Source organism: Patiria miniata, unplaced genomic scaffold (assembly GCF_015706575.1).
Source record: "Patiria miniata isolate m_02_andy unplaced genomic scaffold, ASM1570657v1 HiC_scaffold_14, whole genome shotgun sequence".
NCBI lineage: Eukaryota > Metazoa > Echinodermata > Asteroidea > Valvatida > Asterinidae > Patiria > Patiria miniata.
In genome coordinates this window covers 5,005,399-5,018,198 of record NW_024037052.1, presented here as the reverse complement: position 1 = coordinate 5,018,198, position 12,800 = coordinate 5,005,399, and positions in this window count along the sequence as shown.

Genomic DNA, 12,800 nt, shown 5'->3' with positions numbered 1-12,800 from the left:
GTAACAAAATAGCATCGCGTCTGGCTGGAAATGAAGTCTTTCTTTGTATGTGTATGTGTTATTTATGTGGAATTTTGAAAGATGTACATTTGTGACTGGCATTAACATTGCTCTTGCTGCTGTTGCGCAGTTTCTTTTTTGTCTTTTTGTCCGTGTGTCCTGTGCAGGTCCACGAAGAAGAAGATGAGGGTCTCTGGTGCAGAAGAAGACGCCGGGCAGCTTTCGTCGATTTAAAAGTTAAGTACTTGTAAATGTTACCCCCTCTTGAACTCAGGTCTGAAAAGTTGGATTACTGTCCTCTTTTCAGATCTGGGGGCAGGACAACCGTGTTGTTTTGTTTGATGTAATGTGGGCCCTTGTCTCTGTGTTGAAGTCAAAGAATTCATTTCCGATGCCCGCGATCTAGCCACTTGGAACACTTGCGCCAAATGTCTGAAATTATGCAACTGAAAGTTCTTATATTTTGGGAGCTTATTGTATTGTATGACAACAAGTCGAAATTGAGTGCGCGCAGCATGAAAAGAGTAACAAAATAGCATCGCGTCTGGCTGGAAATGAAGTCTTTCTTTGTATGTGTATGTGTTATTTATGTGGAATTTTGAAAGATGTACATTTGTGACTGGCATTAACATTGCTCTTGCTGCTGTTGCGCAGTTTCTTTTTTTGTCTTTTTGTCCGTGTGTCCTGTGCAGGTCCACGAAGAAGAAGATGAGGGTCTCTGGTGCAGAAGAAGACGCCGGGCAGCTTTCGTCGATTTAAAAGTTAAGTACTTGTAAATGTTACCCCCTCTTGAACTCAGGTCTGAAAAGTTGGATTACTGTCCTCTTTTCAGATCTGGGGGCAGGACAACCGTGTTGTTTTGTTTGATGTAATGTGGGCCCTTGTCTCTGTGTTGAAGTCAAAGAATTCATTTCCGATGCCCGCGATCTAGCCACTTGGAACACTTGCGCCAAATGTCTGAAATTATGCAACTGAAAGTTCTTATATTTTGGGAGCTTATTGTATTGTATGACAACAAGTCGAAATTGAGTGCGCGCAGCATGAAAAGAGTAACAAAATAGCATCGCGTCTGGCTGGAAATGAAGTCTTTCTTTGTATGTGTATGTGTTATTTATGTGGAATTTTGAAAGATGTACATTTGTGACTGGCATTAACATTGCTCTTGCTGCTGTTGCGCAGTTTCTTTTTTGTCTTTTTGTCCGTGTGTCCTGTGCAGGTCCACGAAGAAGAAGATGAGGGTCTCTGGTGCAGAAGAAGACGCCGGGCAGCTTTCGTCGATTTAAAAGTTAAGTACTTGTAAATGTTACCCCCTCTTGAACTCAGGTCTGAAAAGTTGGATTACTGTCCTCTTTTCAGATCTGGGGGCAGGACAACCGTGTTGTTTTGTTTGATGTAATGTGGGCCCTTGTCTCTGTGTTGAAGTCAAAGAATTCATTTCCGATGCCCGCGATCTAGCCACTTGGAACACTTGCGCCAAATGTCTGAAATTATGCAACTGAAAGTTCTTATATTTTGGGAGCTTATTGTATTGTATGACAACAAGTCGAAATTGAGTGCGCGCAGCATGAAAAGAGTAACAAAATAGCATCGCGTCTGGCTGGAAATGAAGTCTTTCTTTGTATGTGTATGTGTTATTTATGTGGAATTTTGAAAGATGTACATTTGTGACTGGCATTAACATTGCTCTTGCTGCTGTTGCGCAGTTTCTTTTTTGTCTTTTTGTCCGTGTGTCCTGTGCAGGTCCACGAAGAAGAAGATGAGGGTCTCTGGTGCAGAAGAAGACGCCGGGCAGCTTTCGTCGATTTAAAAGTTAAGTACTTGTAAATGTTACCCCCTCTTGAACTCAGGTCTGAAAAGTTGGATTACTGTCCTCTTTTCAGATCTGGGGGCAGGACAACCGTGTTGTTTTGTTTGATGTAATGTGGGCCCTTGTCTCTGTGTTGAAGTCAAAGAATTCATTTCCGATGCCCGCGATCTAGCCACTTGGAACACTTGCGCCAAATGTCTGAAATTATGCAACTGAAAGTTCTTATATTTTGGGAGCTTATTGTATTGTATGACAACAAGTCGAAATTGAGTGCGCGCAGCATGAAAAGAGTAACAAAATAGCATCGCGTCTGGCTGGAAATGAAGTCTTTCTTTGTATGTGTATGTGTTATTTATGTGGAATTTTGAAAGATGTACATTTGTGACTGGCATTAACATTGCTCTTGCTGCTGTTGCGCAGTTTCTTTTTTGTCTTTTTGTCCGTGTGTCCTGTGCAGGTCCACGAAGAAGAAGATGAGGGTCTCTGGTGCAGAAGAAGACGCCGGGCAGCTTTCGTCGATTTAAAAGTTAAGTACTTGTAAATGTTACCCCCTCTTGAACTCAGGTCTGAAAAGTTGGATTACTGTCCTCTTTTCAGATCTGGGGGCAGGACAACCGTGTTGTTTTGTTTGATGTAATGTGGGCCCTTGTCTCTGTGTTGAAGTCAAAGAATTCATTTCCGATGCCCGCGATCTAGCCACTTGGAACACTTGCGCCAAATGTCTGAAATTATGCAACTGAAAGTTCTTATATTTTGGGAGCTTATTGTATTGTATGACAACAAGTCGAAATTGAGTGCGCGCAGCATGAAAAGAGTAACAAAATAGCATCGCGTCTGGCTGGAAATGAAGTCTTTCTTTGTATGTGTATGTGTTATTTATGTGGAATTTTGAAAGATGTACATTTGTGACTGGCATTAACATTGCTCTTGCTGCTGTTGCGCAGTTTCTTTTTTGTCTTTTTGTCCGTGTGTCCTGTGCAGGTCCACGAAGAAGAAGATGAGGGTCTCTGGTGCAGAAGAAGACGCCGGGCAGCTTTCGTCGATTTAAAAGTTAAGTACTTGTAAATGTTACCCCCTCTTGAACTCAGGTCTGAAAAGTTGGATTACTGTCCTCTTTTCAGATCTGGGGGCAGGACAACCGTGTTGTTTTGTTTGATGTAATGTGGGCCCTTGTCTCTGTGTTGAAGTCAAAGAATTCATTTCCGATGCCCGCGATCTAGCCACTTGGAACACTTGCGCCAAATGTCTGAAATTATGCAACTGAAAGTTCTTATATTTTGGGAGCTTATTGTATTGTATGACAACAAGTCGAAATTGAGTGCGCGCAGCATGAAAAGAGTAACAAAATAGCATCGCGTCTGGCTGGAAATGAAGTCTTTCTTTGTATGTGTATGTGTTATTTATGTGGAATTTTGAAAGATGTACATTTGTGACTGGCATTAACATTGCTCTTGCTGCTGTTGCGCAGTTTCTTTTTTGTCTTTTTGTCCGTGTGTCCTGTGCAGGTCCACGAAGAAGAAGATGAGGGTCTCTGGTGCAGAAGAAGACGCCGGGCAGCTTTCGTCGATTTAAAAGTTAAGTACTTGTAAATGTTACCCCCTCTTGAACTCAGGTCTGAAAAGTTGGATTACTGTCCTCTTTTCAGATCTGGGGGCAGGACAACCGTGTTGTTTTGTTTGATGTAATGTGGGCCCTTGTCTCTGTGTTGAAGTCAAAGAATTCATTTCCGATGCCCGCGATCTAGCCACTTGGAACACTTGCGCCAAATGTCTGAAATTATGCAACTGAAAGTTCTTATATTTTGGGAGCTTATTGTATTGTATGACAACAAGTCGAAATTGAGTGCGCGCAGCATGAAAAGAGTAACAAAATAGCATCGCGTCTGGCTGGAAATGAAGTCTTTCTTTGTATGTGTATGTGTTATTTATGTGGAATTTTGAAAGATGTACATTTGTGACTGGCATTAACATTGCTCTTGCTGCTGTTGCGCAGTTTCTTTTTTGTCTTTTTGTCCGTGTGTCCTGTGCAGGTCCACGAAGAAGAAGATGAGGGTCTCTGGTGCAGAAGAAGACGCCGGGCAGCTTTCGTCGATTTAAAAGTTAAGTACTTGTAAATGTTACCCCCTCTTGAACTCAGGTCTGAAAAGTTGGATTACTGTCCTCTTTTCAGATCTGGGGGCAGGACAACCGTGTTGTTTTGTTTGATGTAATGTGGGCCCTTGTCTCTGTGTTGAAGTCAAAGAATTCATTTCCGATGCCCGCGATCTAGCCACTTGGAACACTTGCGCCAAATGTCTGAAATTATGCAACTGAAAGTTCTTATATTTTGGGAGCTTATTGTATTGTATGACAACAAGTCGAAATTGAGTGCGCGCGCATGATGAAGTAACAAAATAGCATCGCGTCTGGCTGGAAATGAAGTCTTTCTTTTTGTATGTGTATGTGTTATTTATGTGGAATTTTGAAAGATGTACATTTGTGACTGGCATTAACATTGCTCTTGCTGCTGTTGCGCAGTTTCTTTTTGTCTTTTTGTCCGTGTGTCCTGTGCAGGTCCACGAAGAAGAAGATGAGGGTCTCTGGTGCAGAAGAAGACGCCGGGCAGCTTTCGTCGATTTAAAAGTTAAGTACTTGTAAATGTTACCCCCTCTTGAACTCAGGTCTGAAAAGTTGGATTACTGTCCTCTTTTCAGATCTGGGGGCAGGACAACCGTGTTGTTTTGTTTGATGTAATGTGGGCCCTTGTCTCTGTGTTGAAGTCAAAGAATTCATTTCCGATGCCCGCGATCTAGCCACTTGGAACACTTGCGCCAAATGTCTGAAATTATGCAACTGAAAGTTCTTATATTTTGGGAGCTTATTGTATTGTATGACAACAAGTCGAAATTGAGTGCGCGCAGCATGAAAAGAGTAACAAAATAGCATCGCGTCTGGCTGGAAATGAAGTCTTTCTTTGTATGTGTATGTGTTATTTATGTGGAATTTTGAAAGATGTACATTTGTGACTGGCATTAACATTGCTCTTGCTGCTGTTGCGCAGTTTCTTTTTTGTCTTTTTGTCCGTGTGTCCTGTGCAGGTCCACGAAGAAGAAGATGAGGGTCTCTGGTGCAGAAGAAGACGCCGGGCAGCTTTCGTCGATTTAAAAGTTAAGTACTTGTAAATGTTACCCCCTCTTGAACTCAGGTCTGAAAAGTTGGATTACTGTCCTCTTTTCAGATCTGGGGGCAGGACAACCGTGTTGTTTTGTTTGATGTAATGTGGGCCCTTGTCTCTGTGTTGAAGTCAAAGAATTCATTTCCGATGCCCGCGATCTAGCCACTTGGAACACTTGCGCCAAATGTCTGAAATTATGCAACTGAAAGTTCTTATATTTTGGGAGCTTATTGTATTGTATGACAACAAGTCGAAATTGAGTGCGCGCAGCATGAAAAGAGTAACAAAATAGCATCGCGTCTGGCTGGAAATGAAGTCTTTCTTTGTATGTGTATGTGTTATTTATGTGGAATTTTGAAAGATGTACATTTGTGACTGGCATTAACATTGCTCTTGCTGCTGTTGCGCAGTTTCTTTTTTGTCTTTTTGTCCGTGTGTCCTGTGCAGGTCCACGAAGAAGAAGATGAGGGTCTCTGGTGCAGAAGAAGACGCCGGGCAGCTTTCGTCGATTTAAAAGTTAAGTACTTGTAAATGTTACCCCCTCTTGAACTCAGGTCTGAAAAGTTGGATTACTGTCCTCTTTTCAGATCTGGGGGCAGGACAACCGTGTTGTTTTGTTTGATGTAATGTGGGCCCTTGTCTCTGTGTTGAAGTCAAAGAATTCATTTCCGATGCCCGCGATCTAGCCACTTGGAACACTTGCGCCAAATGTCTGAAATTATGCAACTGAAAGTTCTTATATTTTGGGAGCTTATTGTATTGTATGACAACAAGTCGAAATTGAGTGCGCGCAGCATGAAAAGAGTAACAAAATAGCATCGCGTCTGGCTGGAAATGAAGTCTTTCTTTGTATGTGTATGTGTTATTTATGTGGAATTTTGAAAGATGTACATTTGTGACTGGCATTAACATTGCTCTTGCTGCTGTTGCGCAGTTTCTTTTTTTGTCTTTTTGTCCGTGTGTCCTGTGCAGGTCCACGAAGAAGAAGATGAGGGTCTCTGGTGCAGAAGAAGACGCCGGGCAGCTTTCGTCGATTTAAAAGTTAAGTACTTGTAAATGTTACCCCCTCTTGAACTCAGGTCTGAAAAGTTGGATTACTGTCCTCTTTTCAGATCTGGGGGCAGGACAACCGTGTTGTTTTGTTTGATGTAATGTGGGCCCTTGTCTCTGTGTTGAAGTCAAAGAATTCATTTCCGATGCCCGCGATCTAGCCACTTGGAACACTTGCGCCAAATGTCTGAAATTATGCAACTGAAAGTTCTTATATTTTGGGAGCTTATTGTATTGTATGACAACAAGTCGAAATTGAGTGCGCGCAGCATGAAAAGAGTAACAAAATAGCATCGCGTCTGGCTGGAAATGAAGTCTTTCTTTGTATGTGTATGTGTTATTTATGTGGAATTTTGAAAGATGTACATTTGTGACTGGCATTAACATTGCTCTTGCTGCTGTTGCGCAGTTTCTTTTTGTCTTTTTGTCCGTGTGTCCTGTGCAGGTCCACGAAGAAGAAGATGAGGGTCTCTGGTGCAGAAGAAGACGCCGGGCAGCTTTCGTCGATTTAAAAGTTAAGTACTTGTAAATGTTACCCCCTCTTGAACTCAGGTCTGAAAAGTTGGATTACTGTCCTCTTTTCAGATCTGGGGGCAGGACAACCGTGTTGTTTTGTTTGATGTAATGTGGGCCCTTGTCTCTGTGTTGAAGTCAAAGAATTCATTTCCGATGCCCGCGATCTAGCCACTTGGAACACTTGCGCCAAATGTCTGAAATTATGCAACTGAAAGTTCTTATATTTTGGGAGCTTATTGTATTGTATGACAACAAGTCGAAATTGAGTGCGCGCAGCATGAAAAGAGTAACAAAATAGCATCGCGTCTGGCTGGAAATGAAGTCTTTCTTTGTATGTGTATGTGTTATTTATGTGGAATTTTGAAAGATGTACATTTGTGACTGGCATTAACATTGCTCTTGCTGCTGTTGCGCAGTTTCTTTTTGTCTTTTTTGTCCGTGTGTCCTGTGCAGGTCCACGAAGAAGAAGATGAGGGTCTCTGGTGCAGAAGAAGACGCCGGGCAGCTTTCGTCGATTTAAAAGTTAAGTACTTGTAAATGTTACCCCCTCTTGAACTCAGGTCTGAAAAGTTGGATCACTGTCCTCTTTTCAGATCTGGGGGCAGGACAACCGTGTTGTTTTGTTTGATGTAATGTGGGCCCTTGTCTCTGTGTTGAAGTCAAAGAATTCATTTCCGATGCCCGCGATCTAGCCACTTGGAACACTTGCGCCAAATGTCTGAAATTATGCAACTGAAAGTTCTTATATTTTGGGAGCTTATTGTATTGTATGACAACAAGTCGAAATTGAGTGCGCGCAGCATGAAAAGAGTAACAAAATAGCATCGCGTCTGGCTGGAAATGAAGTCTTTCTTTGTATGTGTATGTGTTTTTTATGTGGAATTTTGAAAGATGTACATTTGTGACTGGCATTAACATTGCTCTTGCTGCTGTTGCGCAGTTTCTTTTTGTCTTTTTGTCCGTGTGTCCTGTGCAGGTCCACGAAGAGAAGATGAGGGTCTCTGGTGCAGAAGAAGACGCCGGGCAGCTTTCGTCGATTTAAAAGTTAAGTACTTGTAAATGTTACCCCCTCTTGAACTCAGGTCTGAAAAGTTGGATTACTGTCCTCTTTCAGATCTGGGGGCAGGACAACCGTGTTTTTTTGTTTGATGTAATGTGGGCCCTTGTCTCTGTGTTGAAGTCAAAGAATTCATTTCCGATGCCCGCGATCTAGCCACTTGGAACACTTGCGCCAAATGTCTGAAATTATGCAACTGAAAGTTCTTATATTTTGGGAGCTTATTGTATTGTATGACAACAAGTCGAAATTGAGTGCGCGCAGCATGAAAAGAGTAACAAAATAGCATCGCGTCTGGCTGGAAATGAAGTCTTTCTTTGTATGTGTATGTGTTATTTATGTGGAATTTTGAAAGATGTACATTTGTGACTGGCATTAACATTGCTCTTGCTGCTGTTGCGCAGTTTCTTTTTTGTCTTTTTGTCCGTGTGTCCTGTGCAGGTCCACGAAGAAGAAGATGAGGGTCTCTGGTGCAGAAGAAGACGCCGGGCAGCTTTCGTCGATTTAAAAGTTAAGTACTTGTAAATGTTACCCCCTCTTGAACTCAGGTCTGAAAAGTTGGATTACTGTCCTCTTTTCAGATCTGGGGGCAGGACAACCGTGTTGTTTTGTTTGATGTAATGTGGGCCCTTGTCTCTGTGTTGAAGTCAAAGAATCATTTCCGATGCCCGCGATCTAGCCACTTGGAACACTTGCGCCAAATGTCTGAAATTATGCAACTGAAAGTTCTTATATTTTGGGAGCTTATTGTATTGTATGACAACAAGTCGAAATTGAGTGCGCGCAGCATGAAAAGAACGTAAACAATAGCATCGCGTCTGGCTGGAAATGAAGTCTTTCTTTGTATGTGTATGTGTTATTTATGTGGAATTTTGAAAGATGTACATTTGTGACTGGCATTAACATTGCTCTTGCTGCTGTTGCGCAGTTTCTTTTTTGTCTTTTTGTCCGTGTGTCCTGTGCAGGTCCACGAAGAAGAAGATGAGGGTCTCTGGTGCAGAAGAAGACGCCGGGCAGCTTTCGTCGATTTAAAAGTTAAGTACTTGTAAATGTTACCCCCTCTTGAACTCAGGTCTGAAAAGTTGGATCACTGTCCTCTTTTCAGATCTGGGGGCAGGACAACCGTGTTGTTTTGTTTGATGTAATGTGGGCCCTTGTCTCTGTGTTGAAGTCAAAGAATTCATTTCCGATGCCCGCGATCTAGCCACTTGGAACACTTGCGCCAAATGTCTGAAATTATGCAACTGAAAGTTCTTATATTTTGGGAGCTTATTGTATTGTATGACAACAAGTCGAAATTGAGTGCGCGCAGCATGAAAAGAGTAACAAAATAGCATCGCGTCTGGCTGGAAATGAAGTCTTTCTTTGTATGTGTATGTGTTATTTATGTGGAATTTTGAAAGATGTACATTTGTGACTGGCATTAACATTGCTCTTGCTGCTTTTGCGCAGTTTCTTTTTTGTCTTTTTGTCCGTGTGTCCTGTGCAGGTCCACGAAGAAGAAGATGAGGGTCTCTGGTGCAGAAGAAGACGCCGGGCAGCTTTCGTCGATTTAAAAGTTAAGTACTTGTAAATTTACCCCCTCTTGAACTCAGGTCTGAAAAGTTGGATTACTGTCCTCTTTTCAGATCTGGGGGCAGGACAACCGTGTTGTTTTGTTTGATGTAATGTGGGCCCTTGTCTCTGTGTTGAAGTCAAAGAATTCATTTCCGATGCCCGCGATCTAGCCACTTGGAACACTTGCGCCAAATGTCTGAAATTATGCAACTGAAAGTTCTTATATTTTTGGGAGCTTATTGTATTGTATGACAACAAGTCGAAATTGAGTGCGCGCAGCATGAAAAGAGTAACAAATAGCATCGCGTCTGGCTGGAAATGAAGTCTTTCTTTGTATGTGTATGTGTTATTTATGTGGAATTTTGAAAGATGTACATTTGTGACTGGCATTAACATTGCTCTTGCTGCTGTTGCGCATTTCTTTTTTGTCTTTTTGTCCGTGTGTCCTGTGCAGGTCCACGAAGAAGAAGATGAGGGTCTCTGGTGCAGAAGAAGACGCCGGGCAGCTTTCGTCGATTTAAAAGTTAAGTACTTTAAATGTTTACCCCCTCTTGAACTCAGGTCTGAAAAGTTGGATTACTGTCCTCTTTTCAGATCTGGGGGCAGGACAACCGTGTTGTTTTGTTTGATGTAATGTGGGCCCTTGTCTCTGTGTTGAAGTCAAAGAATTCATTTCCGATGCCCGCGATCTAGCCACTTGGAACACTTGCGCCAAATGTCTGAAATTATGCAACTGAAAGTTCTTATATTTTGGGAGCTTATTGTATGTATGACAACAAGTCGAAATTGAGTGCGCGCAGCATGAAAAGAGTAACAAAATAGCATCGCGTCTGGCTGGAAATGAAGTCTTTCTTTGTATGTGTATGTGTTATTTATGTGGAATTTTGAAAGATGTACATTTGTGACTGGCATTAACATTGCTCTTGCTGCTGTTGCGCATTTCTTTTTTGTCTTTTTGTCCGTGTGTCCTGTGCAGGTCCACGAAGAAGAAGATGAGGTCTCTGGTGCAGAAGAAGACGCCGGGCAGCTTTCGTCGATTTAAAAGTTAAGTACTTGTAAATGTTACCCCCTCTTGAACTCAGGTCTGAAAAGTTGGATCACTGTCCTCTTTTCAGATCTGGGGGCAGGACAACCGTGTTGTTTTGTTTGATGTAATGTGGGCCCTTGTCTCTGTGTTGAAGTCAAAGAATTCATTTCCGATGCCCGCGATCTAGCCACTTGGAACACTTGCGCCAAATGTCTGAAATTATGCAACTGAAAGTTCTTATATTTTGGGAGCTTATTGTATTGTATGACAACAAGTCGAAATTGAGTGCGCGCAGCATGAAAAGAGTAACAAAATAGCATCGCGTCTGGCTGGAAATGAAGTCTTTCTTTGTATGTGTATGTGTTATTTATGTGGAATTTTGAAAGATGTACATTTGTGACTGGCATTAACATTGCCTTGCTGCTTTTGCGCAGTTTCTTTTTTGTCTTTTTGTCCGTGTGTCCTGTGCAGGTCCACGAAGAAGAAGATGAGGGTCTCTGGTGCAGAAGAAGACGCCGGGCAGCTTTCGTCGATTTAAAAGTTAAGTACTTGTAAATGTTACCCCCTCTTGAACTCAGGTCTGAAAAGTTGGATACTGTCCTCTTTTCAGATCTGGGGCAGGACAACCGTGTTGTTTTGTTTGATGTAATGTGGGCCCTTGTCTCTGTGTTGAAGTCAAAGAATTCATTTCCGATGCCCGCGATCTAGCCACTTGGAACACTTGCGCCAAATGTCTGAAATTATGCAACTGAAAGTTCTTATATTTTGGGAGCTATTGTATTGTATGACAACAAGTCGAAATTGAGTGCGCGCGCAGCATGAAAAGAGTAAAAATAGCATCGCGTCTGGCTGGAAATGAAGTCTTTCTTTGTATGTGTATGTGTTATTTATGTGGAATTTTGAAAGATGTACATTTGTGACTGGCATTAACATTGCTCTTGCTGCTGTTGCGCAGTTTCTTTTTTTGTCTTTTTGTCCGTGTGTCCTGTGCAGGTCCACGAAGAAGAAGATGAGGGTCTCTGGTGCAGAAGAAGACGCCGGGCAGCTTTCGTCGATTTAAAAGTTAAGTACTTGTAAATGTTACCCCCTCTTGAACTCAGGTCTGAAAAGTTGGATCACTGTCCTCTTTTCAGATCTGGGGGCAGGACAACCGTGTTGTTTTGTTTGATGTAATGTGGGCCTTGTCTCTGTGTTGAAGTCAAGAATTCATTTCCGATGCCCGCGATCTAGCCACTTGGAACACTTGCGCCAAATGTCTGAAATTATGCAACTGAAAGTTCTTATATTTTGGGAGCTTATTGTATTGTATGACAACAAGTCGAAATTGAGTGCGCGCAGCATGAAAAGAGTAACAAAATAGCATCGCGTCTGGCTGGAAATGAAGTCTTTCTTTGTATGTGTATGTGTTATTTATGTGGAATTTTGAAAGATGTACATTTGTGACTGGCATTAACATTGCTCTTGCTGCTGTTTGCGCAGTTTCTTTTTTGTCTTTTTGTCCGTGTGTCCTGTGCAGGTCCACGAAGAAGAAGATGAGGGTCTCTGGTGCAGAAGAAGACGCCGGGCAGCTTTCGTCGATTTAAAAGTTAAGTACTTGTAAATGTTACCCCCTCTTGAACTCAGGTCTGAAAAGTTGGATCACTGTCCTCTTTCAGATCTGGGGGCAGGACACCGTGTTGTTTTGTTTGATGTAATGTGGCCCTTGTCTCTGTGTTGAAGTCAAAGAATTCATTTCCGATGCCCGCGATCTAGCCACTTGGAACACTTGCGCCAAATGTCTGAAATTATGCACTGAAAGTTCTTATATTTTGGGAGCTTATTGTATTGTATGACAACAAGTCGAAATTGAGTGCGCGCAGCATGAAAGAGTAACGAAATAGCATCGCGTCTGGCTGGAAATGAAGTCTTTCTTTGTATGTGTATGTGTTATTTATGTGGAATTTTGAAAGATGTACATTTGTGACTGGCATTAACATTCTCTTGCTGCTGTTGGCAGTTTTTTTTTTGTCTTTTTGTCCGTGTGTCCTGTGCAGGTCCACGAAGAAGAAGATGAGGGTCTCTGGTGCAGAAGAAGACGCCGGGCAGCTTTCGTCGATTTAAAAGTTAAGTACTTGTAAATGTTACCCCCTCTTGAACTCAGGTCTGAAAAGTTGGATCACTGTCCTCTTTTCAGATCTGGGGGCAGGACAACCGTGTTGTTTTGTTTGATGTAATGTGGGCCCTTGTCTCTGTGTTTGAAGTCAAAGAATTCATTTCCGAAGCCCGCGATCTAGCCACTGGAACACTTGCGCCAAATGTCTGAAATTATGCAACTGAAAGTTCTTATATTTTGGGAGCTTTTGTATTGTATGACAACAAGTCGAAATGATGCGCGCAGCATGAAAAGAGTAACAAAATAGCATCGCGTCTGGCTGGAAATGAAGTCTTTCTTGTATGTGTATGTGTTATTATGTGGAATTTTGAAAGATGTACATTTGTGACTGGCATTAACATTGCTCTTGCTGCTTTTGCGCAGTTTCTTTTTTGTCTTTTTGTCCGTGTGTCCTGTGCAGGTCCACGAAGAAGAAGATGAGGTCTCTGGTGCAGAAGAAGACGCCGGCAGCTTTCGTCGATTTAAAGTTAAGTACTTGTAA